Source organism: Rutidosis leptorrhynchoides, chromosome 5 (genome assembly GCF_046630445.1).
Source record: "Rutidosis leptorrhynchoides isolate AG116_Rl617_1_P2 chromosome 5, CSIRO_AGI_Rlap_v1, whole genome shotgun sequence".
Taxonomy (NCBI): domain Eukaryota; kingdom Viridiplantae; phylum Streptophyta; class Magnoliopsida; order Asterales; family Asteraceae; genus Rutidosis; species Rutidosis leptorrhynchoides.
Window position 1 is genome coordinate 390,490,382 of NC_092337.1, and position 15,723 is coordinate 390,506,104.

The following is a 15,723-nucleotide window of genomic DNA, read 5'->3' on the forward strand; positions in this document are numbered from 1 at the left end:
CCGTTAAAGAAATTTCGTCCCGAAATTTGAGTGAGGTCGTCATGGTTAACAATAAAAATGTTTTTATGACGAATATGAGTTGATAAATAGAATTTCTATCACCGTTGAATAATATGGATAAAACAATCCAATTACTCGAAGCTTATGAGGGAAGTTATCGTAATAAAGTGAAATGAGGGAATAGATATTCATCTTAACTTTTGACGTATTAACAATTGATTTTCGGAATTTAAGGAATAGAAAATCTTCATAATCTATATAAGATTTGATTCTTTGGAATTTGCGGATATTAGGATTTTCTTTGATTAAATGCGTAATCTGCCTCGATTGCTATGTCTGATTTTTCGCTATAAATTGACCTCTTCCGTTTCATTTATTTTCACCACTCCTATAATCTTCTTTTTTTATTTCATACATCCCAATAGTTTGTGAAAATGCTTAATCCAGTTCTGATTCTTGATATTTTCCTGGCTATCGTATCCTTCATTCTTCTTTTTCATCTGCCACCATAGGAAGTTATTTTCTTCTACTATTACCTTGGGGTTATAGTGTTTTTCATTCTCCCGTGTCTTTATATTGCTATACGCATTGATATACACGGTTTGAAATTTCGGGGTTGTTATCGGGCTTTATATTCTCCATTATATTTCGGAGCTTCATGCTTTCGTTTTCTCTTCCCGACCTTAAGTCAAGCGGATAATGGTCCAGAATTCGTAGGTATGAAGTTTCAGATGAACATAACTAATGTTCTAAGAAAGAAATGGTAATAGCACAATCTAACTTGTCAAATTACCAGAATATCTAGAAAAGACCGAATCATCAAGAAAAATATTTTCTTGATATATTTAGAGGTTAAATATAATGAAAGAGTTATGTAACATGGTTCATGATGAGGGTGTGATCTGTGAACCTTTATCACGTTCCATTAGAAACTCAGCATGACTTACTGTAATATAATCACGTTGATCAAGTGTCATTATATTATACTAATTCATGCTTCAGTTCCCAACACTACTTCAAAACATTCATATTTTAAACTTGAAGATTTCAGAATTTAAAAACTAAAATATTTTCTTTTATGATGTAACACCGATAACGTGAAGAGATAAATAATTTTGGATGATAATAGTTATGAAGATCTCTTCAGAAATATCGAAGATATTTATAATGAAAGATATGATAATATCTTAGAATTTCTAATATTAACGGATGGTGAAGAAGATTTGTCTGTGAAGGTTTAGATTTAGGAGCAAGGTATTCGTTAATGACTTCAGCAGATACTGAATCATTTGTATTCTTTGAAGGCAGGTTTAGTCTTTGTGATTTGTCCACAGCCTCCTTCATAGTTTGCTCAATTCGTTTTTCAGTACCAAATTTTCTCTTTTTCTCTGCTTTTCCAACACACTACACTTTACCATCAAACTTTCGACTATTAAAGTCGTTTACAGTTTTTGCTGCTTTATTAGCATTTTTCCAAAATTCGGAGAACTAGTTTCGCAGTTTGGGGTGTTTTTTTAGAAACTTCACATTCGAAGTATGTAAGTCCAGGAGGTAGACGTTATATGTACACATATAACTGTTGGCATAGACGTGCTGCAAGATTTCAAAATACTGATTGCTAATTCCTGATAATTCGTATGGCAATTTTCGTTACAAGATGCAAATGAGTAATGATAGGGTTTCAATGAGTATTATGATTTTTTGGAAGGTCAAAGATCAATGAAGTTGTTGGTAAATTTACTGCTAATGTGGTGGAACATGAAAGGTTCCCCGGTAACAAGAACGTATATGTCCAGATTACAATAAGGCTAATCTGAAGAAAAAAATCAAAGTTGACTGGTTGGAAGTGTGATAAAACGGGATACTTTGAAAAGGGATTGCAAGATTATTTTTGGTAAAAACAACGCTAAAGGATCTTTCACATTTTTGAAGTCAAAGTATAGCTTTGAAAAATGTAGAGATCTAAGAATGATGTCACCCGTTAAATCTTGACTTGGATTCTGATCCGTCAATATCAGAATATGTAATTGAATTTGTATGAAAATGATTGTATATCATTGTGAGCATTGTTAATAATTTTTGAATCAAAGTTGAAGAATATACAGTGTAACATATTAGTTGCGAACTTATATATTTCCCGGGTATTACCTACCCGTTAAAGATTTCACAATTAATACTTTGTACAAAAGAATTTTTATTACCGTTTTTATGTAAATATTTGTATGTATATTTTCTTCAGATGTAACACAGATTTAATGAGTTAATATCATATTAAGCTCATTTAATTTTCGGCTTGACTTAGAAATGATTAATCTCTAAAACATTAAAGATTACATAATCTTTGCGGAGTATTTCGCTAATGTAATCGATACTTCATTATTTATTCTTATTTCTCGGTGAAGGATGTTGATGCTCGTGGAATTTTTGTGAACCTTACAAGGCACAGATGATGTTTTCTGGAAAGTTTCGAGTACATCGAAAATAAAATTGTAAAATCAATTATGTAATTGAATAATACACTTGGTTTATTATGAAATGAAATTCATTAAGTTGAAACAGAGATTATAGTTAACAATGGTTAAGTTGTTAAGGAAGGATGTACATCATTGCATATTAGTAATATGAACTAACCGAGTAGTACCTACCAGTTAAGATTCACACGTAATAGCTTAGTACGAAAAGATTTATTTTGATTTCAAAATTCATATATATTAAATATACATAAAATTTCTTCAGGGGAAATGAGTTAATACTTCATCGGTTATTGTTGCTGGTATTTCTTAGTAACTACGGTGCGTATGACGTTGATGCTCGTGGGACATATTGTGAAGTTGAGGTTTGCGGTGCGGTTGTTGTTGGTGGTGGTGGTAATGATATTGTTGGTGTTGATGATGGTGGTACTGTTGATGCCAGTGATGCTGCCGGTGCTTGTAATCTTTGCACCATATTCTCCAAAGCCACTACCCGAGCGCGAAGCTCGTTGACTTCCTCTACTACACCGGGATGATTGGCGGTTCGGACGAGCAGATGAATAAGATCCAGAATTTGAGATAGTATATTATCGTGACGAGATACTCTGGAAATGAGAGAGAAAATGGTATTATGAACAGGTTCGCCGGTAAGTGCTTCAGGTTCTTCGCCATGAGGGCAATGAGGTGGATGGAAGGGATCACCTTCTTCTTGTCTCCAATGATTAAGTAGACTACGAACCCATCCCCAATTCATACAAAATAGGTGATGGCTAATTAGTTGATCCATTCCGGTTACACTTTCTTCAGAGTTCAGGTGAATATCCATATCGGAATAGCTGTCGGAATTTAAGGAATTTGAACTAGATACGGGATCCATCTTGTATAATTAAATAGATGATTTTTGATATGAAATAGATTATACAATTTAGATTGGTACTCTTCAATACATAATTTACATATGTATATATAATACCAAATTGCGGAGAAATTTTCGGAAAATGGCAGTTAAAGTATACTATAATAGATATGCCAAGATATGAATTTTGTCTATACACTATCTATGCAATCAATGCAATAAGACGCGTTTAGACTTAAGATGATAGACAGGTAATTTCTGAAAAAGAAATGATAAGCAAAACTTTTGACATGCAGACACAGTCGAAGTCCAGACTTACTAATGCATCCTAACAACTATCAGTTAGACACACTTAAGCAAGACCTGGTTCACTAGGACCAACGCTCTGATACCAACTGTGACGATCGCTCCAAATCCATATGGATGAACACGTCATTCATCGATTTCATTGCGAGGTATTTGACCTCTATATGATACGTTTTGTAAACATTGCATTCTTTTGAAAAGGCACACCATAAATGAATATTTAAATCAAAGGTTTTCAACATCTGATGATATCTACATATAGACAATCACCGTAAATAATAGTTTACAATAGTACTTTCGTTGACAATGCAGTCAAAATAAGATACGTGGTGATGATTTGGTGAATGCAACGTTTCCTTGAAAAATATGCCATGTAAGACTTCATGCACATAGCTTGTCTAACATATAAGCAAACAGCGGAAGACTTCTAGGGAACCTGAGAATAAACATGCTAACAAGTGTCAACACAAAGGTTGGTGAGTTCATAGTTTTAATGTTGCGCATAATTTGTATATAAAGGTGGATCACAAGATTTCAGTTGTTTCATCCAGAAACGTTTATCAAAATATTCTACAAGATTGAGCACCCTGATAACTAAACTTAACATATATAATTTGTACCCTTTGTATAATCATCTTAATAGTACACGCAAACCAACGTGTACGCTTCTCAAATAGCATACGTCCATTAAAAGGCTAGTACTCTAGCTCGGACGGGGATATCAAGCCCTATGGATCCATATACAACTACTCGCGCCCACCAGTTCTTATAACTGGCAGTTACTAGTTACCAAAGCTAAGGGATTTTCGGTTCAAACTCAGTGTAGAATTTAGTATGTACTTGTATCCTTTGCGTTTAAAGTAAAGTGCATGTATTCTCGGCCCAAAAATATAGATTTCAAAAGCAATTAAAAAGGGGGCAAATGAAACTCACCTTAGCAGCATATAAAGTCGTTCACCAAAATGTGACTGAAACTCGGAATGCAAAATTAACCGTAGATCTCAACCTAGAGAACATATGTTGTTCAATAAATGTCTATCGAGCTAGGTCTGGTCATAGTGTATCACAATCCTAATGCTCGAGATCGACATACAAAAGTTATCCAAAGTCATTTCAAAAAGTCAATTTTGACAATAGTTCAACAAAACGAGACGTACCTTATATAAGGATTCATTTACTCAGTTGGTAATACTCAAAAATCTAATTTATCAATCTTACAAACAAGTTTCTTAAATATTAATTGCAGATTCAAAAGCAATGCCAATTATCGTTGATCATAATTCAGTTGTCCATATCTTTTAATTCGTTCATCGAAATTACGTGATTCCTAAATGAAAAGTTATTGATTTTTCGCCAGCTTTCCAAAAACATGTATATCATATACCTTTTACCAGTAATATATGTATTTAATTCGTGATTCATTATAAACTGTTTAACGATGAAATTTAGCATACACGTATGTATAAATATATATACTCGAGCACTAGACATGGATACACAATTAATATATAAAAGATAAAATATGAGTGCTTACGTATCAATATTGAGATTCAATATTGTAGGAAAGTACGTAGACGTAACGGAGATGATAAATACTAGGTTTGATTCATAAATATACCCCCGAACATTACTCATAACCTCCTTGGCAATAACCCATAATTTCCTTAGCTCTATCCCGCTCGAAAACATATTTTGAAAGTGACACGCTCATGACCTCGTCGTAGTATTTTATGTATAATACTAATTAATAATAATACTACTAATAATATTAATATTAATAAAAGTATTAATCTTAATAATAATAATAATAATAATAATAATAATAATAATAATAGTAATAATAATAATAATAGATATAAATATAATATATATTGAGAGATAGATGCGAGATAGATGGATACAGAAAAACAGAAACGTTCGATATTTATAGGACCAGACCTGTCCCACCTGCCCATGCGATCGCATGGGCTTATGGGAATTTTGCCATGCGATCGCATGGCATCATTTTTCAGCTCACATCTTTTTTGTTCACTAGCGTGTCTACATATTAATATAATACGTAAATCGAATTTAAAATTTTAAAAAGTCGTATTTATTAAATACTTCAGGGGTATTCTATGTAACTTATAATTAATAATTTCTATCATGTCGTTTTCATGTGAATAGTAAATGAATTAATTTAAATTCAACTATTTAAGCTACAAAAATTATATCATAAAAATTAAATGACTTAATACGTAAAATTTTTAATTTGAAATAGCATCGTTTAATAGTAAATTTTTAATCATTTCGTATATAAATATTATTCGCATGATTCCGTATAAATCTAAAACTCTTATATTTATTAAAATATGTATATAATACATGTTATGACGTTCGTGAATCGTTGGACAAACAGGGTGGTCAACCGTTATATAAAAAATCATTTTCAAAAGTTTTAAAACTTGTCAAAATTCATTGCTTATCATGTTGAAAATATTAAATCATATAGAGAATTTGTTTAAATAAGTCGAAATTTTCCGGGTCATCACAAAAACACTCGGCCCGATCACTGTAGCAGCCCAAAGCCTGGCCCGAAATCCTTATCCATGCGATCGCATGGATTTTTAACTTGAGGACCATGCGATCGCATGGCCCTGTCTGACATGCCACATTTGACCATCCAACAGCAATCATTACGTAATTATTATTATTATTATTTATTAAAACCCTAATTAGGGTTGTTTATTTAATTAATTAGTTTACTTTTATTATTTATTTTGTATATTTAGTTTAATTAGTTTTAATAAATTATAAAATTAATAGTTTTATTTATAAAAATAATATTTTTATAAAAATTGTACTTTTTACAACTTTAAGTATATTTTTGTATTTTGTATCTTTTTTTTTTGTTTTTAGCGTAATATTTGTATTTTTTCGCTCGTATTTAGTTTTAAGTCATAGTATTTGCCATAGTTATTTTTATTTCTAGATTTTTAGGCTTTGCCATAAAATCTCTTAAGTGCTTTTTCTTTAGACTAAGATTTAGGTGCTTTAGAATTTTGCGACGCCGTTTTTATATTTTAGTACCTTTTTAAGTTATTACCGTTTTGGGATATAGTATTTCTTTTAAGCTTTAATATTTCTAGACGCAACTTTTAATTATTAGTTTTTAGTTACTTTTTAAGTATCGACGCGCTACTTTCTTATTTTTATTTTTCGACGTTTATTTTTCTACCTTTTATTTTTCGACATTTTCCGACGCAATCTTTTTCTTTCTTATTTCTCGACGCTCTAGTTTATAGGACATAGAATTTTTTTTCTATTTCTTCTCTAAAATTTCAAAACGAAAAATTATTTTAAGTGGTTAAATTGATAGACATCAAAATTTTATGGTTCGTAGTAATAGTTGGATTTGTACGTGGACCGGGTTATTGGAGCCAAACAGTACTCAATTATATTGAGACCAAATGAATCCTGCCCCTCTGCTGCATCTTTTGGCTATTCGAAACGTGGGCAAAATCAGAAAAGTCTATTAATTTGATAACTTATATAATTTTTCTTATTTTTATAACTAATAGGATATTCAGCGAATGCACCGAGCAAAACGTTCACCACCTTTTATACGTTCACCACCTGTAACTCGATCAAGACATCTATCAAATATTGTCGCCGTTGATTTTTCTTTAGAATCGTCATCCAGTCGACCAAGTACTCCAACTCAAATTTTTGATAATCCATTTTTTGAACCCGACCTCACAATTGAGAATCCGGAGAATATTCAGGGACAATTCAGAGATCCTGAACCATTAATCTTTCCTCCGGAACCACCAATCATTCAAACGGAGATTGTCGAGGAACCAACCATTAAATCAGAATCCTATAGTGATTCGGATTCAACAAATTCAATCATGGAGAATCTAGAACCTCTAAGTATGGAAGACCGAATGAGAGCTAAACGCACTGGCCAAGGTCACGCAATTACTCAACCTGACATTAATGCGCCAGATTATGAAATCAAAGGACAAATTCTACACATGGTAACTAATCAATGCCAATTTAGTGGTGTACCGAAGGAAGATCTAAATGAACATCTTCGTACCTTTAATAGGATCTGTATACTATTTAAAATCAGAGAAGTGGAGGATGAACAGATATATCTCATGTTATTTCCCTGGACTTTAAAGGGAGAAGCCAAAGATTGGTTAGAATTATTACCTGAAGGGGCGATTGATACATGGGACGTTTTAGTTGAAAAATTTCTTAAACAATTCTTTCCGGCATCTAAAGCCGTGAGACTACAAGGAGAAATTGTTACGTTCACACAAAAGCCAAATGAAACTCTATATGAGGCATGGACAAGATTTGGAAAGTTATTAAGAGGATGTCCGCAACATGGTTTAGACCCTGCCAAATAGTACAAATATTCTACCAAGGATGCGACATCACTACAAGAAAAGACATCGATATAGCAGCTGGTGGTTCCATTATGAAGAAAACAGCAACTGACGCTTACAAAATTATTGATAACACTGCTTCCCACTCACATGAGTGGCACCAAGAAAAAGATATCGTTAGATCATCTAGAGCAGCTAGAGCCGATTCTAGCCATGATTTCGATTCCATTTCCGCAAAGATAGATGCTGTCGAGAGACGAATGGAAAAGATGACTAAAGATATCCACTCAATACGAATTAGTTGTGAGCAGTGTGGAGGACCACATTTGACAAAAGATTGTCTCAGTATTGAACTAACAATGGAACAAAGAGAGAATGTTTCATACATAAACCAAAGGCCTGGAAATAATTATCAGAATAATTATCAACCGCCAAGACCGATCTACAATCAAAATCAGAATTATAACCGAAATGTTCCATATAACAACCAACAAGGTCCTAATAATCAACAAGTATCTAATAATACTTACAACCAGCAAAGACCTATTTTTCAAAACAAACCACCACAAACCGATGATAAAAAGCCAAATTTTGAAGATATGATGTCAAAGCTAGTTGATAGGTGAAATTTTGAAGATATGATGTCAAATTTTGAACAAACCACCACAAACCAATGAACAAAATGCTCAAGCATTTAGAAATCAGCAAGCTTCTATTCAAAATCTGGAACAAGAAGTAAGTAACCTAGCAAGGTTGATAGGTGAAAGAAAACCGGGAAGTTTACCTAGCGATACTAATGCTAACCCCCGAAATGAAACAGCTAAAGCCATTACCACTTCTCACTTAAACCACCTGAAATGTCTGTAATTTCTGATGACTCTATTCCTACTCCACAAGAATCACAACCTGAACAAGATAAGGAAAAAGAACCGGTAGTTGAAAAGGTTAATGAAGATAACACAGTTAAGGCTAAACCTTATGTTAAACCATACCAACCACCACTTCCTTACCCGAGTAAAATGAGAAAAGAGAGACTTGAAGCCGAGCAATCCAAATTCTTGGATATGTTTAAACAGATAAATGTAAATCTTCCTTTCATTGATGTAATTTCAGGAATGCCTAAATATGCTAAATTTCTGAAAGATCTAATCACAAATAGAAAGAAAATGGAAGAACTCTCGGCTGTTACAATGAACGCTAATTGTTCTGCAGTGCTGTTGAATAAGATACCAGAAAAATTATCAGATCCAGAAAGTTTCACAATTCCATATTTTCTGGGTAGTCTTAGTTCAATAGAAGCATTGGCAGACTTAGGTGCTAGTATAAATTTAATTCCGTATGTACTATACGTTAAACTAGACCTTGGAGAATTGAAACCAACACGAATAAGTATACAACTAGCCGATCGATTAGTAAAATATCCTAGAGAGATAATGGAAAACATGCTAGTTAAAGTTGGTACTTTAGTATTTCTAGTAGATTTTGTTATTCTGGATATGGAAGAAGATTCTCGAGTTCCTCTCATATTAGGAAGACCATTCTTAAACACAGCTAAAGCAATAATAGACGTGTTTGGTAAGAAACTGACCCTAAGTATAGAGGACGAGAGTGTTACCTTTTCTGTTGATAGAGCCATGCAACAACCGCAATCTGCAGATGATACATGTTATTATATTCAAACTATAGATTCACATGCAGAATTGTTAGAAGAATTTCCAGAATTACAAGGAACAGGAGAATGTTCTTTAGGAGAAGGAACAGAACCAATTGATGAAACTGAAATGTTAGCTACACTTATGGCTAATGGATATGAACCAACAACAGAAGAAATTCAAATGCTAAAAGAAGAAGACAGATATCGATATAAATCATTGATAGAAGAACCACTGACATTAGAGTTAAATCCACTTCCAAACCATTTGGAATACGCTTATTTACATGGTGAATCTGAATTACCTGTAATAATATCGTCTTCTCTTACTGAAAATGAAAAATCTCAACTCATTACTGTGCTAAAAGCTCATAAACCAGCCATTGCATGGAAAATTCATGATATTAAAGGAATAAGTCCTTCGTATTGCACACATAAAATCCTTATGGAAGAAGGTCATAAAACGTATGTGCAACGCAAACGAAGACTAAATCCTAATATGCAAGATGTTGTTAAGAAAGCAATTATTAAACTGCTAGATGCAGGTTTAATTTATCCAATCTCTGATAGTCCATGGGTAAGCCCAGTTCAATGCGTACCTAAGAAGGGTGGCATGACTGTCATCATAAATGAGAAAAATGAGCTTATTCCTACTAGGACTGTAACAGGATGGCGTGTTTGTATTGATTATAGAAAATTAAATGACGCCACCAGAAAAGATCACTTTCCCTTACCTTTCATTGATCAAATGTTGGAAAGATTAGCCGGAAATAGTTACTATTGTTTTCTTGATGGTTTTTCCGGATATTTTCAAATTCCAATAGCACCCGAGGACCAAGAGAAAACCACGTTCACGTGCCCTTATGGTACTTTTGCTTATAAACGCATGTCATTTGGACTTCGCAACGCCCCTGCAACCTTTCAAAGGTGCATGATGGCGATTTTTCACGACATGATAGAAGAATGCATGGAAGTTTTCATGGATGACTTTTCAGCCTTCGTTGATACATTTGAATCATGTCTAGTTAATCTTGAACGAATGCTTATTAGATGTGAACAATCAAATCTAGTTCTTAATTGGGAGAAATGCCATTTCATGGTTAAAGAAGGCATCGTTCTTGGTCATAAAATCTCAAAGGAAGGAATTAAAGTGGATAGAGCTAAAGTAGATGTAATTGCTAAACTTCCACATCCCACCAATGTTAGAGGAGTTAGGAGTTTTCTAGGGCATGCCGGTTTTTACCGACGTTTCATAAAAGATTTTTCTAAAATTGCCACTCCTATGAATAAACTCCTAGAAAAAGATGCTCCATTCATCTTTTCAGATGAATGCATCAAATCTTTTAATATTCTTAAAGAAAAACTCACTAATGCACCGATTATGATAACTCCAAATTGGAATCTACCGTTTGAACTTATGTGCGATGCAAGTGATTTTGCAATGGGAGCCGTTTTAGGACAAAGGATTGAAAAACGATTTCAACCTATAGATTATGCTAGTAAGACGTTACAAGGAGCACAAACGAATTACACAACTACTGCAAAAGAACTCCTTGCTATTGTCTTTGCTTTTGACAAATTTCGTTCATATCTCGTTCTAGCTAAAACGGTGGTCTCTACCGACCATTCTGCTCTTAGATACCTATTTTCGAAACAAGATGCCAAACCACGATTAATCCGTTGAATCTTACTCTTACAAGAGTTCGACATTGAAATCCAAGATAAAAAGGGAGCAGAAAATCTCGCAGCTGATCATCTTTCTCGTCTTGAAAATCCCGAATTAGAAGTTCTGAATGAATCGGCCATACAAGACAACTTTCCTGATGAATATCTATTGAAGATAGATTATAATGAAATTCCATGGTTTGCAGACTATGCAAACTACTTAGTATGTGGATACCTTGAAAAAGGATTATCGTACCAAAAACGAAAGAAATTCTTTAGTAATATAAAACACTATTTCTGGGAAGATCCACATTTGTTTAAAAGTTGTCCCGATGGAATAATACGCCGATGTGTATTCGGAGATGAAGCTAGTCAAATCTTAAACCATTGTCACACAGGACCAACAGGAGGGCATTATGGGCCTCAACTCACAGCAAAAAAGTTTATGATGCTGGATTCTATTGACCTACAATTTTCAAAGATGCACACCTTCTTTGCAAATCCTGTGATGCTTGTCAAAGGGCCGGAAAAATAAGTCAACGTGATTGAATGCCACAAAATGTCATTCAAGTATGTGAAGTATTTGACATTTGGGGTATTGACTTTATGGGTTCATTTCCAAAATCTCATAATAATCTATACATTCTCGTTGCCATTGATTATGTATCTAAATGGGCGGAAGCACAATCTCTCCCAACTAACGATGCACGAGTTGTAGTCAACTTTTTAAAACGTCTTTTTGCTAAGTTCGGAACACCAAAAGCTTTAATAAGTGATCGGGGTACTCATTTTTGTAACAATCAACTTGAGAAAGTTCTTAAAAGATATGGAGTAACTCATAAAATCTCCACCGCATATCATCCACAAACAAGTGGACAAGTTGAAAATACCAACTGAGCTTTAAAACGTATTCTAGAGAAAACCGTAGGATCAAATCCGAAGGAATGGTCCATGAAATTGGAGGATGCACTCTGGGCTTTTAGAACAGCCTACAAAACTCCAATTGGAACCACACCTTTTAGACTCATTTACGAAAAAGCATGTCATTTTCCAGTAGAAATTGAACACAAAGCATTTTGGGCTTTGAAGACATGTAATCTTGATTTACCTGAAGCCGGACATCTACAGTTAAGTCAATTAAACGAATTAGAAGAATTAAGACATGAAGCATATGAAAATTCCTTAATCTATAAGGAAAGAACGAAGAAATGGCATGATAAAAGAATCAGAAGTTCAAAAGAATTTAAAGAAGGAGACAGAGTTCTTCTTTTCAATTCACGATTCAAACTATTTCCTAGAAAATTGAAATCAAGATGGTCTGGACCATTCATAGTCAAAAGAGTTTTCCCATACGGAATAATAGAGTTAATAAATTCAAATGGGATTGAATTTAAAGTTAATGGTCACAGAGTTAAACATTACATACATGGTCCGATGGAAGTTGACAATGAAGTCAATCATAATTTCACCACCCAAGAAAACCTTCAAAATGAAAACATAAATATGTTATCAACAACATATGATAAATCAAAATTGGCAAATAGGGAGGATTCAAATTGGAGTGATGAAGAAGAATTCTTATACAAACCTCCCATTCCAAGAAACGAAGAAAAATGTGAACAAGAAGTTCAAATAGAAGTGAAAGAACCAAGAAAAGAACACCCGAAAAAGGTTTACAAACCAACTCGACTTACTAAAGCAGGAGACCCAGGTGAATTTATCATTTCTTGCTTGCTTAATGATGGTGCTGTATATAATGGACTCGCAGATTTAGGAGCAAGTGCAAATATTATGCCTCTTTCCTTATACAAAAGATTAGGTATGGGTAAATTAAAACCAACCAAAATAGGTGTTCAATCATTTGACCTAACCATTAAACACCCGGTTGGAATAGCAAATAATTTACTTGTTAACGTGGGAAGTTTGAGCTTTATTGCAAACTTCATAGTGATTAATATGGAGGAAAACCTTGATATTCCTCTAATTTTAGGTCGCCCATTTTTAGAAACCACCGAGGCATTCATTGATGTAAGAGAAGGTAGAATGACACTTAGGGATGGTGATACATCGATCACCTTTGTGAACCGAAAGTTTAGATCTCCACCAACCAAAACTGTTAAACCAATAAAAACGCATAAATGTGGGGAAGATGAAGAAACACTTAATGATGATCCGATCACAAAGAACCCCGTTGATGATAAGAAATTAGATGAACCCGTTTTTAACAGTTCAACGAAGAAACTTTATAAACGGATTCACGATGATAAGATTAAGGGAAACTTTAAGTTATGTAACCGATTAATATCCAATTTATCACCAAAAGAAAAGGCGGTGTTAGTTGAATTTGTGAAAGTTACGGAGGAAATCAACAAATGGATTGAAGTAAAAGTCAAAGATATTCAAGTTGTTGATGATCCAATTGAAAATAACGTTAATCACAATTTCAACTAAGTGTGGGGAGGTTCGAATCTTTTTAGGGTAATATGTATTTCTGTTAGAGTTAGATTTTCTGTTTTCGTGTAGTTCTCGAAAATGGAACCCGAATGGTCTTTCCCTAACAGACCCTAAAGAACTAGCCTTCTCCCCCCATTCTGATTTTTTTTTTTTTTTTGGTTTTACGAGATGAAGACTTCCTGTGAATTAAACCATGGTCTAATGCTACACGCTTTGATCACTAAACGTAATAATGACACCCTTCTAAGTGAATTGGTATCATTAATCAGAGGTAAATTGGACGGAGTAAGAAAAGAATCCAGGAACGAAAATAATAAGTTACATTTTGGTAAAGGAAAATCAAAATCCGCAGCGAAAAGAAGAGCACGACACCTTGAAAGATGTCACAAATGCGGAAAATGGTCACACGAAGGTAAATGTTCAAATAATCAGACATATTCAAATACCGAATTCGTTACTTTATGCAGAGATGGACCGTTCATATGTTTCGAAGAAAAAACGTTGAATGCTCGAGGTTACGCCTATGTAGCTATGGAAAACCAATTAGTCCGACTATCTTATGAGTGGGCTAAAGCAGGTCACTAAGAATTCTATCTTACACGTAAGTATGTACAGTTTTTATTTTATTATTTTTAACCTTTTGATAATAAACGCTAAATCGTTCGCTATAAAGTATTAAATTGATACTCAATAAAATTAGGTTTTGCGACCGAAATTATTGATATCATACAAAAATTTATTACATCACTGCGAAATTTACCGTTTATTCTTAAGGTATAAATATCTTTAATTAATCAACCCAAAATATTTCAGAAATTCGTCAGGAGTAAAACTAGGTAATATAGCCGAAATTACTTTACCGAAAAGAGGGGCGTATATTTTTGATAATATTTGATTGATTAAAGTGGGATAAAAGACCAAAAAAAATTTTAATTTTATTTTTACTTTGTTTTTAAAATAAATATTAAATTAATATTGTAAACCTTTTAAAATCAATATATTTAAGTTTGTAAATATTTGAAAAATTAATATTTTTAATATAAGTTTGCATGTATAAAAACAAAAATATAATAAAAGTTTGGTGTGAATTTATAATTTTCATAATATGAATTTTTAATTTTATGCATTTTAAATTTAAGTTTGGTGTGAATTTAAAAACAAAAATTTACTTTATTTCGTTAAGTTAAAAATATAATTTTTAAAATTCGTCGTAAGTTGAAGACTAGGTCATTGAACCGAAATTGCTTTACCCAAGAGAGGGACGAGAACTTTTATTATCATTATTTTTAATCTTATTGAATTAAACTATGCAAAAAAAAAAACAAAAATCTTTGCTTTTAAAACAAACAACAATATGTTTGGAAACTTTGGTAAAATTTAATCATTTTTCTACGCTAATCACCCTCAATAATTTAAATTGTTACTGATTTCTTGCAAATGAGGGTATTGCAAGATCTTAAGTGTGGGAAGGGGTTAAATTCTTTCGGATTTTTAAAATTTTTGACTTATACACTTGGTTACCATTAAAAATACTAGTAACGCAGTAGTTGTATTATAATCTAGTGCTCTCTGATAATAAAGAACAGCCCTAGTTATACACTTGGTTACCATTAAAAATACTAGTAACGCAGTAGTTGTATTATAATCTAGTGCTCTCTGGTAATAAAGAACAGCCCTAGTCTTATATACTGACTACCCAATTCTAGTAAAAATTTTCAAAATTTTCAATTAAATGAACTCAAAATCATGTTTATACATATTTATGAACGATAAAACTAGGTGTTAACACCAAAATTATTGTTACCTTGGAAAGGACATTAATTGAGAAACAAACCAAAATATTAGAATTCATTAAAAATGGAATAGAGGACAATAAAAAGGCAAATAAAAGAAAATAAAAAGCCAAGTGTGGAAAAAATTTACCAAATTATTTTAAAACATATA